Raw genomic sequence first — 17781 nt, forward strand, 5'->3', positions numbered from 1 at the left:
TCTGATAATCAGCCCAAGGTGGGGACCAGACAGCTGTATGTGTATATGGATGGCAGGCGGACTCTTTACCTTCTGAGTCACCAAGAACCAGCATTTAAAGCCCTCAGCTGACCCTGATACACGCAGTCTCTTCCCTCCCTTGAATTGCTGATGTCATTCCCTGCGACGGTTAGCTTTACGTGTCAACTTGACCGCCCCCAGATATTGGTCAAGCACTATTCTGCATGTGTCTGTGAGGGGTTTCTGGGTGGGATTAACATTTAAATCTAACTAAAGAAGATGACCCTCTACTGTGGGTTGACCTCACTCAGTCCTTTGAAGACTGACGAGAGCAGAAAGGCTGACACCCTCCTGTCAACAGGTCCTTCTGTCTGACTGCCTTGAGCTGGGACATTGGTCGCCTCCTGCCTTCAGACTTGAACTGAAACTCTGCTCTTCTTGGGTCTCGAGTCCATTGACTTTCAGACCGAAAACTTACACCATTGGTTCTCCTGGTTTTTAGGCCTTAAGATTCAGACTAACCCATCTGCATGAGCTTCCCTGGGAACACAGAGGGTAAAGAATCTGCCCATAATGCCGAGACCCAGCTTTGATCCCTGGGTCAGGAAGATCCTTTGGGGAAGGCAACGACAACCCATTCCAGTATTCTTACCTGGAGAATCCCACGGATAGAGGAGCCTGGAGGGTTACCGTCCATGAAGTTGCAAAGAGTCGGACATGACTGAGTGACTAACAACCCATCCGCTATCCTGGGTCTCCAGCTTGCCAACCAGAACTCTTGGGGCTTCTCAGCCTCCACCACCACATAAAACAATTCCTATGCATCCTGTTGATTCTGTTTCTCTGGAGAACCCTGCTTAACACATTCTTTTCTTTTCTTTTTAAAAAATTTTATTTATTTATTGGCTGCGCTTGGTCTTTGTTGCTGCGCTCGGGCTAGTCTCTAGTTGCGGTGCCTGGGCTTCTCATTGCGGTGGCTCCTCTTGTTGCTGAGCACAAGCTGTAGGTGCGCAGGGCTCAGTGATTGTGGTTCATGGGCTTTGTTGCTCCTCAGCATGTGGGATCTTCCCGGACCAGGATCGAACCCGTGTCCCCTGCATTGCAAGGTGGATTCTCTACCAGTGGATCACCAGGAAGGTCCTAACACACACCTTTCTAAGATTTCTAGACACCTTTCTGTGTCTGAGCTTTTTCATACTTTAGGTCCCTGGAGACATCACAAGGAAAGCACTTCTGAAATGGGGTTTGGATGGACAACCCCTCAGATGACTGTGGTCCCATCACAGGAAGGGCAGCCTGGGGAGTACAGGCAGCTCAATATTAGGTGCCCACTGTCAACTCACATCATCTAGTCACGCCTTGGGGGATCTGGAGTCAGTCTGCTCAAGGTTCTGAACAGATGGATAAAGCTGAACTTGGGGTCTGGAGCCAAGCATTGAGTGAGGAGGTGATTACTCAAAGAGACTAGAGAAAATTGAAGCAGAGAGAGCTGCAAGCAGGTTCTAGAGAACCCCGAGGGCCAGGCCAGTGTCCCATGCCAGTCTCAGGGAGCCAGAGAGGAGGGCAAAGTCAAAGGCTCAGAAGCCTAGCAGAAGTAGCCAGGATGGGATGGGGTGAAAGGGAGAAGGTAGACCAGAAGTCCCCACTGTTGCACTCTGTACCTCATTTCTGTGGCTACCCACCATGTGGCCATGAATGGGTCAGCCTGATTGAAAGGTCTTTGTAGTGGTGGCAGATTTTTCCTTCAGTTTATACAGCCCTATCCTTAGCCCCACTTTAAATCAATATGTGGCTCCGTCCTGTCTTTTGAAAATTTTGTTTTATTCAGGAACACAAGTTCATGGCTTGGTCAAAAGAAGCCTTGGTTTACAACACCATAATCCAGTTCCCCATAAATTTCTATCACACTGATAATATCTTTAAACATATGAAGTGGTGCTTTGAGATTCTATATTGTTAGAGTACATTTTAATTCATTTTAATGTCTTGTAAATAGCAGGCAGAGGAATGATATTCTTATTTTATCATTTGTTTGTCTTTTTTTTTTTTTTTCCAATGTTTTTCCAGGCTTTGAAAACAATCACTAATAAACAAACAAAGCCACAGGAATTATTCCAGTTCAAGGGAATAAACAGATGTCAAGGGATCAAAAGAAGTCACTGAAGTTCAGCTAACAGTGCTTTTGTTACTATTGGGTTGGCCAGAAATTTCATCTGAGTTTTTTAACTTTTTGGCCAACCCAATATATTACACTAGCGCCTCGGTGCTTCCTTGTTTAAAGATGAAGACATGAGAGTTTCCATTTCATACATAATCTTCACATGGTTTTGCTATTCTCATATTTTAAAAATAAACCAACTAGAAATACATTTGGGAAAAAAGGAAGATGAACTGGGATGGATCTTAAAGTTCTTCTAATTCCAGAGCAACAAAAGACAACCTCTTCCCCCACCCCCGACTTTTTAAAGTATCATAGTTATGTGAGAACAACAGGTGACCCAAGCTGGTGCCACGTTTACCTAGCTTCAGGTAAATTGGAAGGTTGCCCAGGAACCTGGTAAAATGGGCTGTGGAGACAGTTATGGGTATTTTGGATTCAAAAGGATAACTCTTCTCTTTTGCCCCAGCTGGATAATTCCCTTAGCTCTCCACTCTGGTTAGCTAATGGAAATGTGACTGTAGTCATCAACTCCGTTTATCTTTTGGATAGAGATTTCCAAAAGAAATTAGATGGATATGTTTTCAGTTAAAGCTGTCTTTTCAGAAGGCTGGACAGTAAAGCGTCACTGAAAATAAAACACTGACAACAAAACACTCTTTGCTTGATATACTGTTCTTTAGTGCCTCTAGGCAAGTGTGAATAGTATTAGCACACCCAGTGCTCTGCGTACTCAAGGGTGGGGCAGAGAGGTGCTGCTAATCTGGATTTTCCCACTCTGGTCATCAGAATCTAGTTGCCTGTGTCCACATCTATTTATAACAGCCCCTGAAAGGGTTCCCCCCCTCCCCCCATGGTCTGTAGGAGGACAACAAAGGGATTCCTTGGGAGTGATTGAAATCACACTCTGTGATAAGTAAAGGCCTTATACAATTTGCCATTCATGTGGAGATACAACAAACCACCCAGAAGATAAAGTGGGGTTTGCGATTAGTTACCACTTGGTCACCCTTAGCCAGTGGCTGTGGTCCACACTGAGTCCTTTCTATCATGATGGCATCGTCTTTGGTTTAGTTTGTACTTAACTTTCCAAAGGTCTCTCCTGAACCAGTCACACACATCTCTCAGTCTTTGTTTCTTAAAGCCTAGGAATCAAGTCTGTCCAAGTTCCTCTCAATAGGATTAGCATGCTTCTGAGTGCTAAGACTATAGATGCCAAGTGGGGAAAAAAAAAAACCCTTTTGAAGAACAAAGTAATTTAACCCTTGAAGGAGAAGTGAATGCAGGTGGGTCACTGTCAGGAACCAGGGACACCATAAGACGCTGCCTGTGAAGCCCTTGAACGCTTCCCCAGAGGGGTCACTAAGGCCATGGCTGCTTAGTCACTTTGTGCCCAATTTACATGTGTCTTTTGTGCATGTGCCTGAGACTCCAAGAGGCTCCCAAACACAGACCTAAAAGCGATCAACAAGCTTTCATGGCTTCCCGGGGTGGAGGGATGTTACATCAGCTATGGAGACAACCCTAATTCAACTACTGAGACCCTTATTATGTGAAGGCTAAACATTTCACAAGGCAGGACTTCCCTGGATCCTTTAGATCCCTGCCAGATTTCTCTTAGATCTTTTATTTTTTTTTTTAATGTATTTGGCTGTGTTGGGTTATAGTTATGGCATGTAGGACCTTTTAGCTGTGGCATGTGAACTCTTAGCTATGGCGTGTGGAGTCTAGTTCTCTGACTGGGGATGGAACTCCTGCACTAGGAGTGTGGAGTCTTAGCCACTGGACCACCAGGGAAGTCCCTAGCATAGTCTCTTGAGATATTTCTTAGACAATCTCTGAGGAGACAATAGCTCAACCTTATAAACCAGAACATGGGATGCCAAGAGAATGCATTGTGGGTCTAAGGTCAGCCCTGGCCCTTCCCTTGGCATCTGGAGACTTATAGATGCTGACATCACAGAACACTGAAGACAAGTCTTTGGTGACAATTAGAAAGTACCTTTTCTGTTGGTAATAATTGTGCTTTCATGAGCAACTAAGGAGTTAAGAGCTATTTTACTTTTTGAAAACCTGATCTATTTCCCCTGGAATAAGGCTTGAATCCCTGTAAGGAAAGTGTTAGAGTTAGTCGCTAAGTCATGTCTGGCTTTTTGTGACCCCATGGACTGTAGTCTGACAGTCCATGGGATTTTCCAGGCAAGAATACTAAAGTGGGTTGCCATGCCCTCCTCCAGGGGATCTTCCTAACCCAAGGATTGAACCTGCATCTCCTGCTTTGCAGGCAGACTGTTTACCATCTGAACAACCAGGGAAGTCCATTCCTGCAAGGAAGCCAAAAGCAATTGGATTGCTGTGACTGACATAATTTTTGGAGATTTTACAGAGGAATTATTGAGAAGACCAGACAATATGAGCAGATGAAATATGAAATATGAGCAGACAATATGAAAGATCTGAAGCAAATAAAAATATTTGATTTCACTCATTTGTAACTATTTTTTTAAATTATTTATTTAGTTAGTTTTAAAATTTTTTTGGTTGCAGCACAGTGGCATGCCAGAGTTTAGTTCCCCAGTTCAGTTCAGTTGCTCAGTCGTGTCTGACTCTTTGCGACCCCATGAATCGCAGCACTCCAGGCCTCCCTGTCCATCACCAACTCCCGGAGTTCACTGAGACTCACGTCCATCGAGTCAGTGATGCCATCTAGCCATCTCATCCTCTGTCGTCCCCTTCTCCTCCTGCCCCCAATCCCTCCCAGCATCAGAGTCTTTTCCAATGAGTCAGCTCTTCGCACAAGGTGGCCAAAGTACTGGAGTTTCAGCTTTAGCATCGTTCCTTCCAAAGAAATCCCAGGGCTGATCTCCTTTAGAATGGACTGGTTGGATCTCCTTGCAGTCCAAGGGACTCTCAAGAGTCTTCTCCAACACCACAGTTCAAAAGCATCAATTCTTCGGCAATCAGCCTTCTTCACAGTCCAACTCTCACATCCATACATGACCACTGGAAAAACCATAGCCTTGACTAGACAGACCTTTGTTGGCAAAGTAATGTCTCTGCTCTTGAATATGCTGTCTAGGTTGGTCATAACTTTCCTTCCAAGGAGTAAGCGTCTTTTAATTTCATGGCTGCAGTCACCATCTGCAGTGATTTTGGAGCCCAAAAAAATAAAGTCTGACACTGTTTCCACTGTTTCCCCATCTATTTCGCATGAAGTGATGGGACCAGATGCCATGATCTTCATTTTCTGAATGTTGAGCTTTAAGCCAACTTTTTCACTCTCCTCTTTCACCTTCATCAAGAGGCTGGTGCACTGGGACGACCCAGAGGGATGGTATGGGGAGGGAGGAGGGAGGAGGGTTCAGGATGGGGAACACATGTATACCTGTGGTGGATTCATTTTGATATTTGGCAAAACTAATACAATTATGTAAAGTTTAAAAATAAAATAAAATTTTTAAAAAAATTAAAAAAAAAAAGGAAGAAATAAGAGTACAGACAAACAGTAAAAAAAAAAAAAAAAAAAAAAAAAAAAGAGGCTTTTTAGTTCCTCTTCACTTTCTGCCATAAGGGTGGTGTCATCTGCATATCTGAGGTTATTGATATTTCTCCCAGCAATCTTGATTCCAGCTTGTGTTTCTTCCAGCCCAGTGTTTCTCATGATGTACTCTGCATAGAAATTAAATAGGCAGGGTGACAATATACAGCCCTGCTTGACATACTCCGTTTCCTATTTGGAACCAGTCTGTTGTTCCACGTCCAGTTCTAACTGTTGCTTCCTGACCTGCATACAAATTTCTCAAGAGGCAGGTCAGGTGGTCTGGTATTCCCATCTCTTTCAGAATTTTCCACAGTTTATTGTGATCCACACAGTCAAAGGCTTTGGCATAGTCAATAAAGCAGAAATAGATGTTTTTCTGGAACTCTCTTGCTTTTTTGATGATCCAGCGGATGATGGCAATTTGATCTCTGGTTCCTCTGCCTTTTCTAAAACCAGCTTGAACATCTGGAAGTTCATGGTTCACATATTGCTGAAGCCTGGCTTGGAGAATTTTGAGCATTACTTTACTAGCATGTGAGATGAGTGCAATTGTGCGGTAGTTTGAGCATTCTTTGGCATTGCCTTTCTTTGGGATTGGAATGAAAACTGACCTTTTCCAGTCCTGTGGCCACTGCTGAGTTTTCCAAATTTGCTGGCATACTGAGTGCAGCACTTTCACAGCATCATCTTTCAGGATTTGAAATAGTTCAACTGGAATTCCATCACCTCCACTAGCTTTGTTCGTAGAGATGCTTTCTAAGGCCCACTTGACTTCACATTCTAGGATGTCTGGCTCTAGGTCAGTGATCACACCATCGTGATTATCTGGGTTGTGACGATCTTTTTTGTACAGTTCTTCTTTGTATTCTTGCCACCTCTTCTTTATATCTTCTGCTTCTGTTAGGTCCATACCATTTCTGTCCTTTATCGAGCCCATCTTTGCATGAAATATTCCTTTGGTATCTCTAATTTTCTTGAAGAGATCTCTAGTCTTTCCCATTCTGTTGTTTTCCTCTATTTCTTTGCATTGATCGCTCAAACTTGCACCTCCTGCAGTGGAGGCATAGAGTCATAACCACTGGACCCCTAGAGAAGGCCCTGAACAGCTACTTGAAAATGCCTAAATACTGGGACTTGCCTGGCAGTCCAGTGGTTAAGAATCCACCTTGTAATGCAGGGGAATGCAGGTTCGATCCCTGTTTCGGGAACTAAGATTCCACATGCCTGGGGGCAACTAAGCCCAGGCACCGCAACTAGAGAATCGCACGGGGTAGACTGAAGAGCCCATGAGAACCAAAAAAAAAAACAAAACCCAAACAAACCTAAATACTAGGGAGGTTGAAAGCAACCTGGATGCAGATAGTATCACCAAGAGCTTATGCAGTTCCTAGGTGAGAATTGCTGGGTGGAGATCACAAGACATCCGAGTGCAAGAAGGTCTGTGTCCCATTAGAGGCTTTAATGAGATCCGTGTCCCCATGTAGATAAGTCCCAAGGAAATAAAATTCCATGAACTAATCTCATGTTGGTTTCACTAGGGATAAAGAATGCATCTTAACAAAATAAGGAAGGACAGTTTATTTTTCAGGAAGCTGTAACCATATGTTCCCAGATGCTGCCTTGCTCCAAACCTCAGGGAAAGGAGGGTTTAAACTACTTATTTTGAAAAAAAAATCCATACTCAAATGATTATTTCTTAGAACAGGACAACAAGTCCTCCAAAAGAGTAAATGTCACCAGAACAATAATAAATAATGACACACAGTCAGGCACATCTCACGTTGCACAAGCAACAGCCACGTGCTCAGGCATTTCTGCAGTTATTGAAGACACATCTGGAGAGTTGTAAACATCCATCACAGATCTGAGGGTGCATCTCAGGATTTCAGGACCACAGTGGGCTGGTTGTTGACCATTAGTGACGATCCAAGTATTCCCGAAATCTCGGCAGGACTTCTCCGGGTTTGCATGACACAGCTGAAATACTACTCAGTGTAAGAAAGGACCTGGGGGTGAAATAACCCTTCAGGAAGCCTAATAAAGAAGAAAGGAAATGTGCCGTTTAAAGCCAAAATTGCTTTCCTGAAGCATGGTCAAATCATATATGAAATACAATGGCCTCTCCCTGCCAGGGGAGTAATCGCTCATTTCCCCTCACGCCCTGGACCCCTGTTTCCTCTAAGTTTTATGGCATGTTTAAGCCGACATTATTGGTCCTTCCAAGTGCATGAACTTATGACAGACCAAAAGGATCCATTTAGCCTATAAACTGTTGAACGCACAACTGGCATGATTTAGACTGTCGGTCTGCTTTGAGGGCATATGAACCTATCATTATCCAGCATGCAGAGATGATCCAGATTAGAACTTATCTGGGTCTTTTCCATCTTCTGTAGCAGTGGTCCCCAACCTTTCTGGCACCAGAGATCAGTTTTGTGGAAGACCAGTTTTTCCATGGCGGGGAATGGTTTCCGTGCATTACATTTACTGTAATGTAATTTACTGTACTTTATTTCTGTTATTATTACATCACCTACACCTCATATCATCAGGGATTAGGTCCCAGAGGTGGGGAACCTCTGTTCTAGATGCCCACTCTCTCCACCCTTTTTTTTGGGCAATCTCATTCCTCCCAGTACTACTGGCAGACCTGAAATGGGGACACAGATGGAGATGAAGAGGGTTCTCTATTTATACTAAAAGAGAGCAGCAAGTCCTTGCTGAAACCATGTCAGGAGTTTCTATAGACTCTGAATACATAGAACTTCCCTGTGGCTCATTGGTAAAGAATTCACCTGCAATGCAGGAGACCCAGGTTCAGTCCCTGGGTCGGGAAGATCCCCTGGAGGAGGAGATGGCAACCTACTCCGTATTCTTGTCTGGAGAATTCCATGGACACAGGAGCCTGGTGGGCTACAGTCCGTGGCCCACGGATTACAGTCCACAGCTTAGTCAGACACGACACCATCACCACTGCAGCTGCCACTCTGAGATACCCTTTAGGGCTGTCTGAGAACCGAGCCAGACAGGGGTCTTTCCTAGGTTGGGTTCAGTTCAGTCGCTTAGTTGTGTCCGACTCTTTTTGATCCCATGGACTGCAGCACACCAGGCCTCCCTGTCTATCACCAACTCCCAGAGTTTACCCAAACTCATGTCCATTGAGTTGGTGATGGCATCCAGAAATCTCATCCTCTGTTGTCCCCTTCTCCTCCTGCCCTCAATCTTTCCCAGCATCAGGGTGTTTTTAAGTGAGTCATCTCTTCACATCAGGTGGCCAAAGTAGTGGAGTTTCAGCTTCAACATCAGTCCTTCCAATGAACCCTCAGGACTGATCTCCTTTAGGATGGACCGATTGGATCTCCTTGCAGTCCAAGGGACTCTCAAGAGTCTTCTCCAACTCCACAATTCAAAAGTATCAATTCTTCAGCACTCAGCTTTCTTTACAGTCCAACTCTCACATCCATACATGACTACTGGAAAAACCATAGGCTTGACTAGACAGACCTTTGTTGGCAAAGTAATGTCTCTGCTTTTTAATATGCTGTCTAGGTTGGTCATAACTTTCCTTCCAAGGAGTAAGCGTCTTTTAATTTCATGGCTGCAGTCACCATCTGCAGTGATTATGGAGCCCCCAAAAACAAAGTTTGCCACTGTTTCCCCATCTATTTCGCATGAAGTGATGGGACCAGATGCCATGATCTTCGTTTTCTGAATGTTGAGCTTTAAGCCAACTTTTTCATTCTCCTCTTTCACTTTCATCAAGAGGCTCTTTAGTTCTTCTTCACTTTCTGCCATAAGGATGGTGTCATCTGCATATCTAGATCGGGTTAGTCCCAAGTAAATTGTGAAGCAGATGACAATTAATTTCCCACCACTCTCCTCCTCACATATGGGGCAGGGGACCTTGCTCCTTCTCAACACCTGGCATCTGCCTGGATTGAAAAACTCCACTTAACGAACAACTGGTAACAGCACAAAGCCCAGTCTCACTCTGCAGCATCTGTCTCTTAACCAGGGTTAAAACTCAAGCCAACAACCTGCCAGAAAGACTTAGAGAAAGCTTCAGATGAAGGTGGGCACCATGTGTGTTCCGTTCTTGCGTGTCTCCCCCAGGGTCTGACCCTTCAGAGGAATTCAGTAAATATTTGCTAAATGGATGAATAAATAAGTGAATGACATGACCGGGGGTGGCAGAGCACCACCTGCTCTTGGAGCTGGTTTCGAAAGAAAGGACTCTAGCTTCCAGCTGCAGCAGCCGGGGGATGGAGGAGAAGGAGCCTCCTGGCCCCCACTTCACCACCACGCACACCCACCCGGTCTCTAGGGCTGGGGATCCCATCTTCCCACCGCCACCCCAAGCCATCTGAAGTTCACTCTGTCAGTAGCATCTTACGCTCTGCCTGAGACCAGCAGGGTAGAAAACATCCCTGACCTTAGAACCCTGTGGTGCATTTTCCAGCATGGCATTTTGGGTTCGGGTTCTTGTGTGCTGTTTTGGGGTTGTTGTGTTTGGTTGGTTTGGAGCTGCTGATGTGAAGTAGCCCGGTTTCTATGGGTGGCTCTGAGATGCCTGGCGTTATTTGGACCGACTCTGTTGTCTTAAATTGGTAACAAGATCAGAGGGATCTGGATATGTTAAGTTAGGTTTCAGGTCTGGACACTGCATCTAGGCTGGTATTTGATTCTTTCCTTCTTGTCTTATTTAAGTCCACGAGTATATAAACACATCCAAGTAGAGAGAAAAGAGGCAGCACTTGGATGAGGGCAAAGCCATCGGCTTACATATCTCCTCACCCCACCCCAGAAAATGTGGAGGTTTCCCCACCTCTGTTCCTATCTTTGATTGGCGTCAATGTCAAGGTCGCTTTTTGTATAATTCATGACTTCTGTGAATTTCTTTGTAGATGCCACCAAGCCAAATAGTTCTGTGTATAAGCTAACTTAGGGTCAGCTTACAGTTAACTGGGGCTTCCCTGGTGGCTCAGATGGTAAAGACTTTACCTGAAGTGAAGGAGACCCAGGTTTGATCCCAGGGTTGGGAAGATCCCCTAGAGAAGGGGATGGCAACCCACTCCAGTATTCTTGCCTGGAGAATCCCATGAACAGAGGAGCCTGGTGGCACAGTCTGTGAGGTAGCAAAGAGTTGGACATGACTGAGCAACTAACACCCTCACTTCACTTTCAACTAGTTCCTCTAATTCTTCCCCAGCTTGAACCCTCCTTTCCCATCTGTGAGGTCTTCCCATGGCTGACCTTGCTGCAGGCAGCTACCCGCCCCCCGCCACCAGGTCCCGTCCTGCATCAGGACCACTGAGTGAGCAGAGCTGCTCCCACTCTCCGAGGGAGCCTGGCTGGGGCACACTGGTTGTTTTCAAGCATTAAAGAAAAGTCTTCACAGGCAACAGAGAAGAAATCTGCTGATCTTGGGGTTTTAGCAGAGAAGTGGGTGGAAAGGGAATTTGCTGCTTGTTCCTTGCATCTTCACCATGGTTGCTTGTCTTGGATAAAGCAGCAACATTCCTCTAAAACTAGAAATTGTGACCCTTGAGATTGAATGTGTCTATTTTTTCAAACCCAGAAGAGTCTGACAAAATCAGTTTACTGGAGGTGTGAAGACTGTAGATACAACTGTTACTGGAAGAGAGGAGGTATGGGCCAATGGGCAGAGGAACAGCAGACACCCTCCAGTGCCTCGTGGTTCCCATGCTTCACTGATATTCTGTGGAGGAAAGACGTATAGGGGGAAGAAACCCATTTTGGGGTTTTTTAACCTAAAAAGTTAGGTCGTATACCTTGATGCTTTCATATTGTGGTGCTGGAGAAGACTCTTGAGAGACCCTTGGACTGCAAAGAGATCAAATCAGTCAATCTTAAAGACATCAACCCTGACTATTCAATGGAAGGACTGATGCTAAAGCTGAAGCTCCAATACTTTGGTTAGCTGATTTGAAGACTGACTCATTGGAAAAGACCCTGATGCTGGGAAAGATTGACGGCAGGAGGAGAAGAGGGCAACAGAGGATGAGATGATTATATGGCATCACTGACTCAATGGACATGAATTTGAACAAACTCCAGGAGACGGTGGAGCCTGGCATACTGCAATCCATGGAGTTGCAAAGAGCCGGACAACAGCAATAACATACCTTACCTGCTTCCCTTTGGAAGCATTTGAGACATCTGGACATGTTCAGTAGCTTCCCTTCCCTTGTTGGAAAGCGTGCTAAACCAGAAATGATGTAGATGTGGAATCAACTGTGAAAGGAGCATTTTTCTGGCAGCCCCCAAACCCTCTGTGTTTTTTTCCTGACATGGTATTAACCCTGAGTGAATGATCAGGCTAGTCTTTAATCTTTTCGGAAATTTTTTTTTTTTTTTTTTTGTAATTGACATATAGTTGATTTACAATGTTGTGTTTATTTACTTATAAATTTGTGACCATGCCCTGCAGCATGCGGGATCCTAGTTCCCCCATCAGGGGTCAAACCCGCATCCCCTTTGTTGGAAGGTGGAATCTTAACCACTGGACCACCAGGGAAGTCCCCAGTCTTTAGTCTTTTTTCTCCAAGTTTTCCAGTTCAAAGGCAGAAAGTGTTCTGTGCCTGGTTAAATGGATTTACCAGTTGTATTATCTAGTTTTTAACCTTCACAAAATGGATACTGGGCTTGAAAAGACTCCCATAAAGGAATCTGAGATTAGAGATAACACTCTAATGATACAGTTCCCAGGAAAACCAAACAAAAATGGTGGAAGTAGCCCTCCTGCTGAACCCATTGCAGAATGTTTGCCAACCACACATCCAGGTCACTGTGTTACAAAGCAGAAACAGTGGCAGTCTAATTTGATTTGCCAAGCAGTTGGCCAGAAAACCTCCCAAACATGTGAAAATGTCACTGGGAATCCGGATGAAAATTTACATGTATAATTATTTTGTGTTTCAGTTGCTCTGTTATGTCTAACTCTCTTTGGATAAATCTCAAAGTCTATTTTGTGCCCTGAACTGTTAAATCAACTCCGGGATTGGTGATGGACAGGGAGGCCTGGCGTGCTGCAGTCCATGGAGTCGCAAAGAGTCAGACACGACTGAGCAACTGAATTGAACTGAACTGTTAAATAATGACAGTAGCCTGTGTAGATAATGTACATGTTAACAAACAAAGAACAGAAAAAAATGGGACTTCCCTGGTGGTCCGGTGGCTAAGACTCTGCACTCTCAATGCCAGGGGCCTGAGTTCGATCCCTGGTCAGGGAACTAGATCCTTTGTGTCGCAACTGGAAGATCCTGCAAGCCATAACGAAGACTGAAAATCTTTCATGCTGTAACTAAGACCTGGCACACCCAAACAGATAATTATTTTTAAAAAGTATTTTTAAAAGTAAGGAATAGGGGGATATATGTTCAAAATGAGTAGAACCCATTACTCTAGGAAATGGCATCTCCTGAGATGGCTGGTCAAAGGCTGGTGGCATGTCCAAACGTAGAAGTGGCCTCAGAGGACAGGCCTGCCTGCAAACGAAGTGTGAGGGATGATGGAGGCCACTGGTGAAAAGTGCAGAGCGGGGAGGACATTCTGCAGAGACCAGGAGGATGGGAAATCGTCCACATTTCCAGAGATACGAAGAACTAAGGAAGGACCTGAGGCAAATGGATGCCAAAGAACACCAAAAGAACAGTTCTGTCTTGGAGGTGGGTCTAAAGCAAAATGAATACTTCCAGGTCCCCTGACCACACAGAGACCCATTGATTCTCAAAGAATTCAAGGCAGCCTCTCTGTGCAGAGGTCTAGCCTTCAGAGAACCCAGACTGGGGTACATGTTGATTCGAACCTTGGGCCTCTTGCCTTTAATCATACTGGTATGTGTGGCCTGTTCTAGTTAAGGCAAGCACACTTTAGGGTTTCCCTGGAGGCTCAGATGGTAAAGATGAGCAAACTTTAGAACGTCCATCACTTTTCAAGATTTCTGGGAAGAAAATGCTGATGATCTCCTGCCAGTGTTGCCACATTCCTTTGTGCAGGTTTTGCTTTTCAGAAAGGCTCCCAGAAGGGCTGAGCTGCCTGAAGGGGGCACATTTTTATAATTCACACAAAGTCACCTATGTGGACCTGCCATGGCCATGACCTTGCTGTGACTTTTTTTGCCTAACAGAGCTGAAATTGGAAGAAAAAAAAAAGACCCAGCAGACAAAACACTAAGTCTGATGGAATTTCCCCTTTCCAACAGGAGTGTGGCTTGGGGTGCGTGTGTACTCAGTCATGTCTCTTTTCTAACCCTGTGGACTCGACAGCAACCTGCCAGGCTCCTCTGTCCATGGGATTTCCCAGGCAAGAATTCTGGAGTGGGTTGCCATTCCCTTCTCCAGGGCATCTTCCCAACCCAGGGATTGAACCTGCATCTCCTGTGTGGCAGGCGGATTCTTTACCACAGGGGAAGCCCGTGGCTTGGGGTAGGCTCTGGTAAAGTAGGTTCACAGGGCACTCACCTTCAGTGTTGTTACAGAGGTCCCTTGAAATAGGATTAGGTAGCGGAGAGAAATGCAGGTGAAATATACACAGTAGTCACCAAGCTCCATCCGAGAGTCTATAGGGATTCAGAAAAAGAAAGCACATCGATTCTCTTTTGTGAGCAAGACTTTTGTTTTTAAACTTTTCACTTTATATTGGAGTATAGCTGATTAACAATGCTGTGATGGTTTCAGGTGAACAGCGAAGGGACTCAGCCACACATATACAAGTATCCATTCTCCCCCAAACTCTCCTCCCATCCAGCCTGCCACCTAACATTGAGCACTGAGCAGAGTTCCCTGTGCTATACAGTAGGTCCTTGTTGGTTGTCCGTTTTATGACCAAGACTTTTGGAGGGGTTGCACAAACGCTGTTGATTTCCAGAAGCTAACAACCCACATTTTCCCATTCATTGCGTGCGGCCTGTCTTTCCCAAACGCATTTTCTTTGGGGTCCTCACCAAAGAAGGACAAAGAGTTCATTGCCACTCTAGCTGGAAAGTGACAGAAGAATTCAGTGGAGGCTGGAGTGGATGTCACCTACATTTGCAAAGCTCATGGTAAAGTCTTCAAACTAAGCAACTTGACAGCTTCGGACCAGCGCCTTGGCCGTGGGCTTGGGGTTGCAGAGGGCCTGTAAATTGCACCGTAATGGCTGGTGCCGCATCAGGAATAAACATGTGCTTTGAGTTTTCCAAATGAGTCAGACGCACGTCACGAGATAAATGCTGATCGCAAGCAGATGTGACGTGTATGTTTCAAGAGGGACGAGCAGAGGGGGATTGTGTCTTGGCATGTTCCACACTTGAGATGATGGACTGACACTTCATGGAGTCTGGTCCCCTAACAAGAAACATGGGGTGGTGAGTGATCCCCCCCGCAAGCCCTTCTTTCTTTCCGTAAGAGGAATCTACGTTTTAAGACTTCAATGTAAACGTGCTCTGTCTCCAATTTGTCGGCTGACTCTAATCACCTCGGAACTTATATAAACTCTAGGTGAGTAATTTCCCCAAGTGCAGTGCCCCCTTGGAATGTGTGTGCTGTGAACTCAGATTAAACTTTTAACCTCACATTTTTCTGGGAAGGATTATTATCCCTGTTTTTATTGTTTAAAAAAAAGGGAATCAGAGACTAAAATGTCTTGTGCTCTTTCTGAGGTTGAGTTGATACACCTCACCCGAGCCTGTCCTTTGCTCTGTGTATGCCCGGAGACTGGGGACACTTAGCTCCCTAAGCTCGAGATGAGAGGATCTAGGGTGCCCGAGTTGGGACTCTACCCCTGCCTTCTTGTGATACTCCCAACTGAATTGTGAACTGTTTGTAAGACCCTCTGCCATCCCCACTCAACTACAGAAGCCCCAGGTGTCTTTCTGCTCATGTACACCACATCCTGTTGCCAGGTGACGTACAGAACTCGTTCGTCAGCAGAGCGGGTGGTCTGGGTCTTAGGTTTCTGCTGTTTCTGCTGCTGCTCTTCTGGTCTTAGGTTTCTCCATGTTTGGCTTTCCTGCACCTCATCTCCTTCTTCCAGCAATTGGGTCAATGCTAGGCTATCCAAGAGTGTTTGCTGAACTATCCCAAATGCCAAGCTTGAGGGTACCACCTCTGTTTGCAACCTTAGTCCCTGTACTCTTTATCACTCCCTGGGTCTGTCAGCTGAATCTGTTAGCCCTTTAATACAAGGGTTTTTTTGGACTGCATTGGCATCAAAGTGGAAACAAATGGACTGGCTTATTCTCCCAGGAGCTTCTGGTTATTTGTACTTTGGTTTTTGTTGGGTGACTGCCACGAGGCAGCTAGTACGGTGTCTCGGGAGGAACGGTGGGCAGGGAGCCCAGTATTGGTTCTGCTGCCTTGGTCTGTGTGGCCTTGGTCAAGTCAGTGTGTCTGACGGGGCCTCAGCTTGTCCATTTGTCAGTTGGAGGTCTTGGATTCAATTGTCTTCCTGTTGAAACAGTAATAATCCCCTTAGTTTTACTGTCAGGTTTCAAAGGAAAGCAAACCCCAAAGCAAGAGGCAAAAATGGGAAAGCTTCAAGGTGGAAAGTGCGTGCTTGTTGTATCTCTGAGCAAGGCCCTTTTTCTATGGCGTGAGACAGCATCCTGCTGAGGCTGCTGTGATGCGCTTTTCGTGTTGTATTTTATCATCCTGTGGATATTCTGGATTCTTGAGCAAACAAGAAACACACTTTGCTGGCCCTGGAAGAGCCAGGGAGCCTGGAGAAGCATCGTTTCCATTCCAGTGTTTGGAAAACGGATTGACTCATTGGTTTCCGGTGTTAACTTTCCTCCAGACTCATATGCATAGCCAGCTCCCCCTCCCCAGGCTCCCTGCTTCCCCAGGATGCCTCCCACCCCCGACTTCCCTGGTCCCTCTCCTCTGGCCTGTGGAATCACAAAACAGAATCAGCTGCACTTTTTTCTGTTTCTGGCTTCCTGTGATTGCTTTTCTTGTGTTGGCCTCATCCATGGTAAATAGTTGGAACTGACCAAGTATCAAATGCCACAGGCAGAAGCTGAGTTGGGGGTGGGGGAGCATCCAAGTACTGCGGTCTCTGGAAGAGAGTCTGGGGACTGGGGTCTGCTCTGAGGACTCATATCCTGTGCTCTGAAAGACAGTATCAGCCGCATCTGTGCCTCCAGCCATCACGCCACGAAGCCCACGTGCACAGGTTGAGATACATTTTGTTATCAACCTTCGTAACAAGCATCACAAGGTCCCACATGCTGGTGCTGGAACAGGAGCACCCATTTATTCCTTAATTTTACAATTGTGGAGCACCTGTTGTGTATCTGGAACTGTGGTCAGGCACTGGAGATACAAAGACAAGTACAGATAGCCTTGCCTTCCAGGGCTTTATGCTGTCTCAAAGGACGGAGAGCTACCCTGGTGGCTCAGTGGTAAAGAATCTGCCTGCAATGGACCCCAGTTCTGTCCCTGGGTCAGGAAGATCCACTGGAGGAGGGCATGGCAACCCAGTCTAGTATTCTTGCCTGGAGAATCCCATGGACAGAGGAGCCTGGAAGGCTACAATCCATGGGATTGCAAAGAGTTGGACATGGCTGAGTAACTAACACTTTCATAGCACAGAGAGGTGTACCTGGTCTACTGTATAATGTGTGTGCTACGCTGCTGGTATGGATGAAAAGCTGTACAGGAGCAGAGATGGGAACTCTGCATTCTGCCAGGATTTCGCTTGACTAAGAGACAGGATTTTGCTTGACTAATGATGGAGAGCTACCCAGATGGTTCAGTGGGTTAAGAATCTGCCTGCAATGCAGGAGACATAGGAGACGCAGCTTCAATCCCTGGGTTGGGAAGATCCCCTGAAGAAGGAAATGGCAACCCACTCCAGCATTTCTTGCCTGAAAAATCCCATAGACAGAGGAGCCTGGTGGGCTACAGTCCATGAGGTCACAAAGAGGCAGACACAGCTGAGTGACTAAGCGCAAGAGACAGGGGGTATTCCAGGGGGGGACCTGCATAGGCAGCTGTAGAACAATGTGACACAGCACAGCACAGTGAAGGCGTGATGTGGATCAGAGCGACTGAAGCAGAGATTCAGGGAAGAAAGTGGC

At 45.7% G+C, this 17781-nt stretch overlaps 1 protein-coding gene and 1 long non-coding RNA gene across 7 annotated transcripts in view; one reads left to right on the plus strand and one right to left on the minus strand.

Moving 5' to 3' along the window:
* Positions 1 to 17781, plus strand: part of COLEC12 (collectin subfamily member 12) — a 183020-nt gene that overhangs the window by 81121 nt on the left and 84118 nt on the right. For 3 of the 6 annotated variants that reach the window (XM_044934570.2, XM_044934568.2, XM_044934567.2), the window contains exon 1: positions 14809 to 15199. The exons of the other annotated variants lie outside the window; for them this stretch is intronic. The gene's annotated coding sequence lies outside the window, so the exon portion shown is untranslated. Of the gene's footprint in view, positions 1 to 14808; positions 15200 to 17781 lie in introns of those variants that run through there. 6 annotated transcript variants of the gene reach the window in all.
* Positions 7254 to 14880, minus strand: LOC123331162. Its single transcript, XR_006547670.1, has 3 exons — positions 14748 to 14880; positions 14183 to 14280; positions 7254 to 7733 (listed from the first exon to the last, which is right to left on the minus strand). It is a non-coding gene; the product is annotated as an uncharacterized LOC123331162 (long non-coding RNA).

The sequence above is a fragment of the Bubalus bubalis genome, chromosome 22 (genome assembly GCF_019923935.1).
Source record: "Bubalus bubalis isolate 160015118507 breed Murrah chromosome 22, NDDB_SH_1, whole genome shotgun sequence".
Taxonomy (NCBI): Eukaryota; Metazoa; Chordata; class Mammalia; order Artiodactyla; family Bovidae; genus Bubalus; species Bubalus bubalis.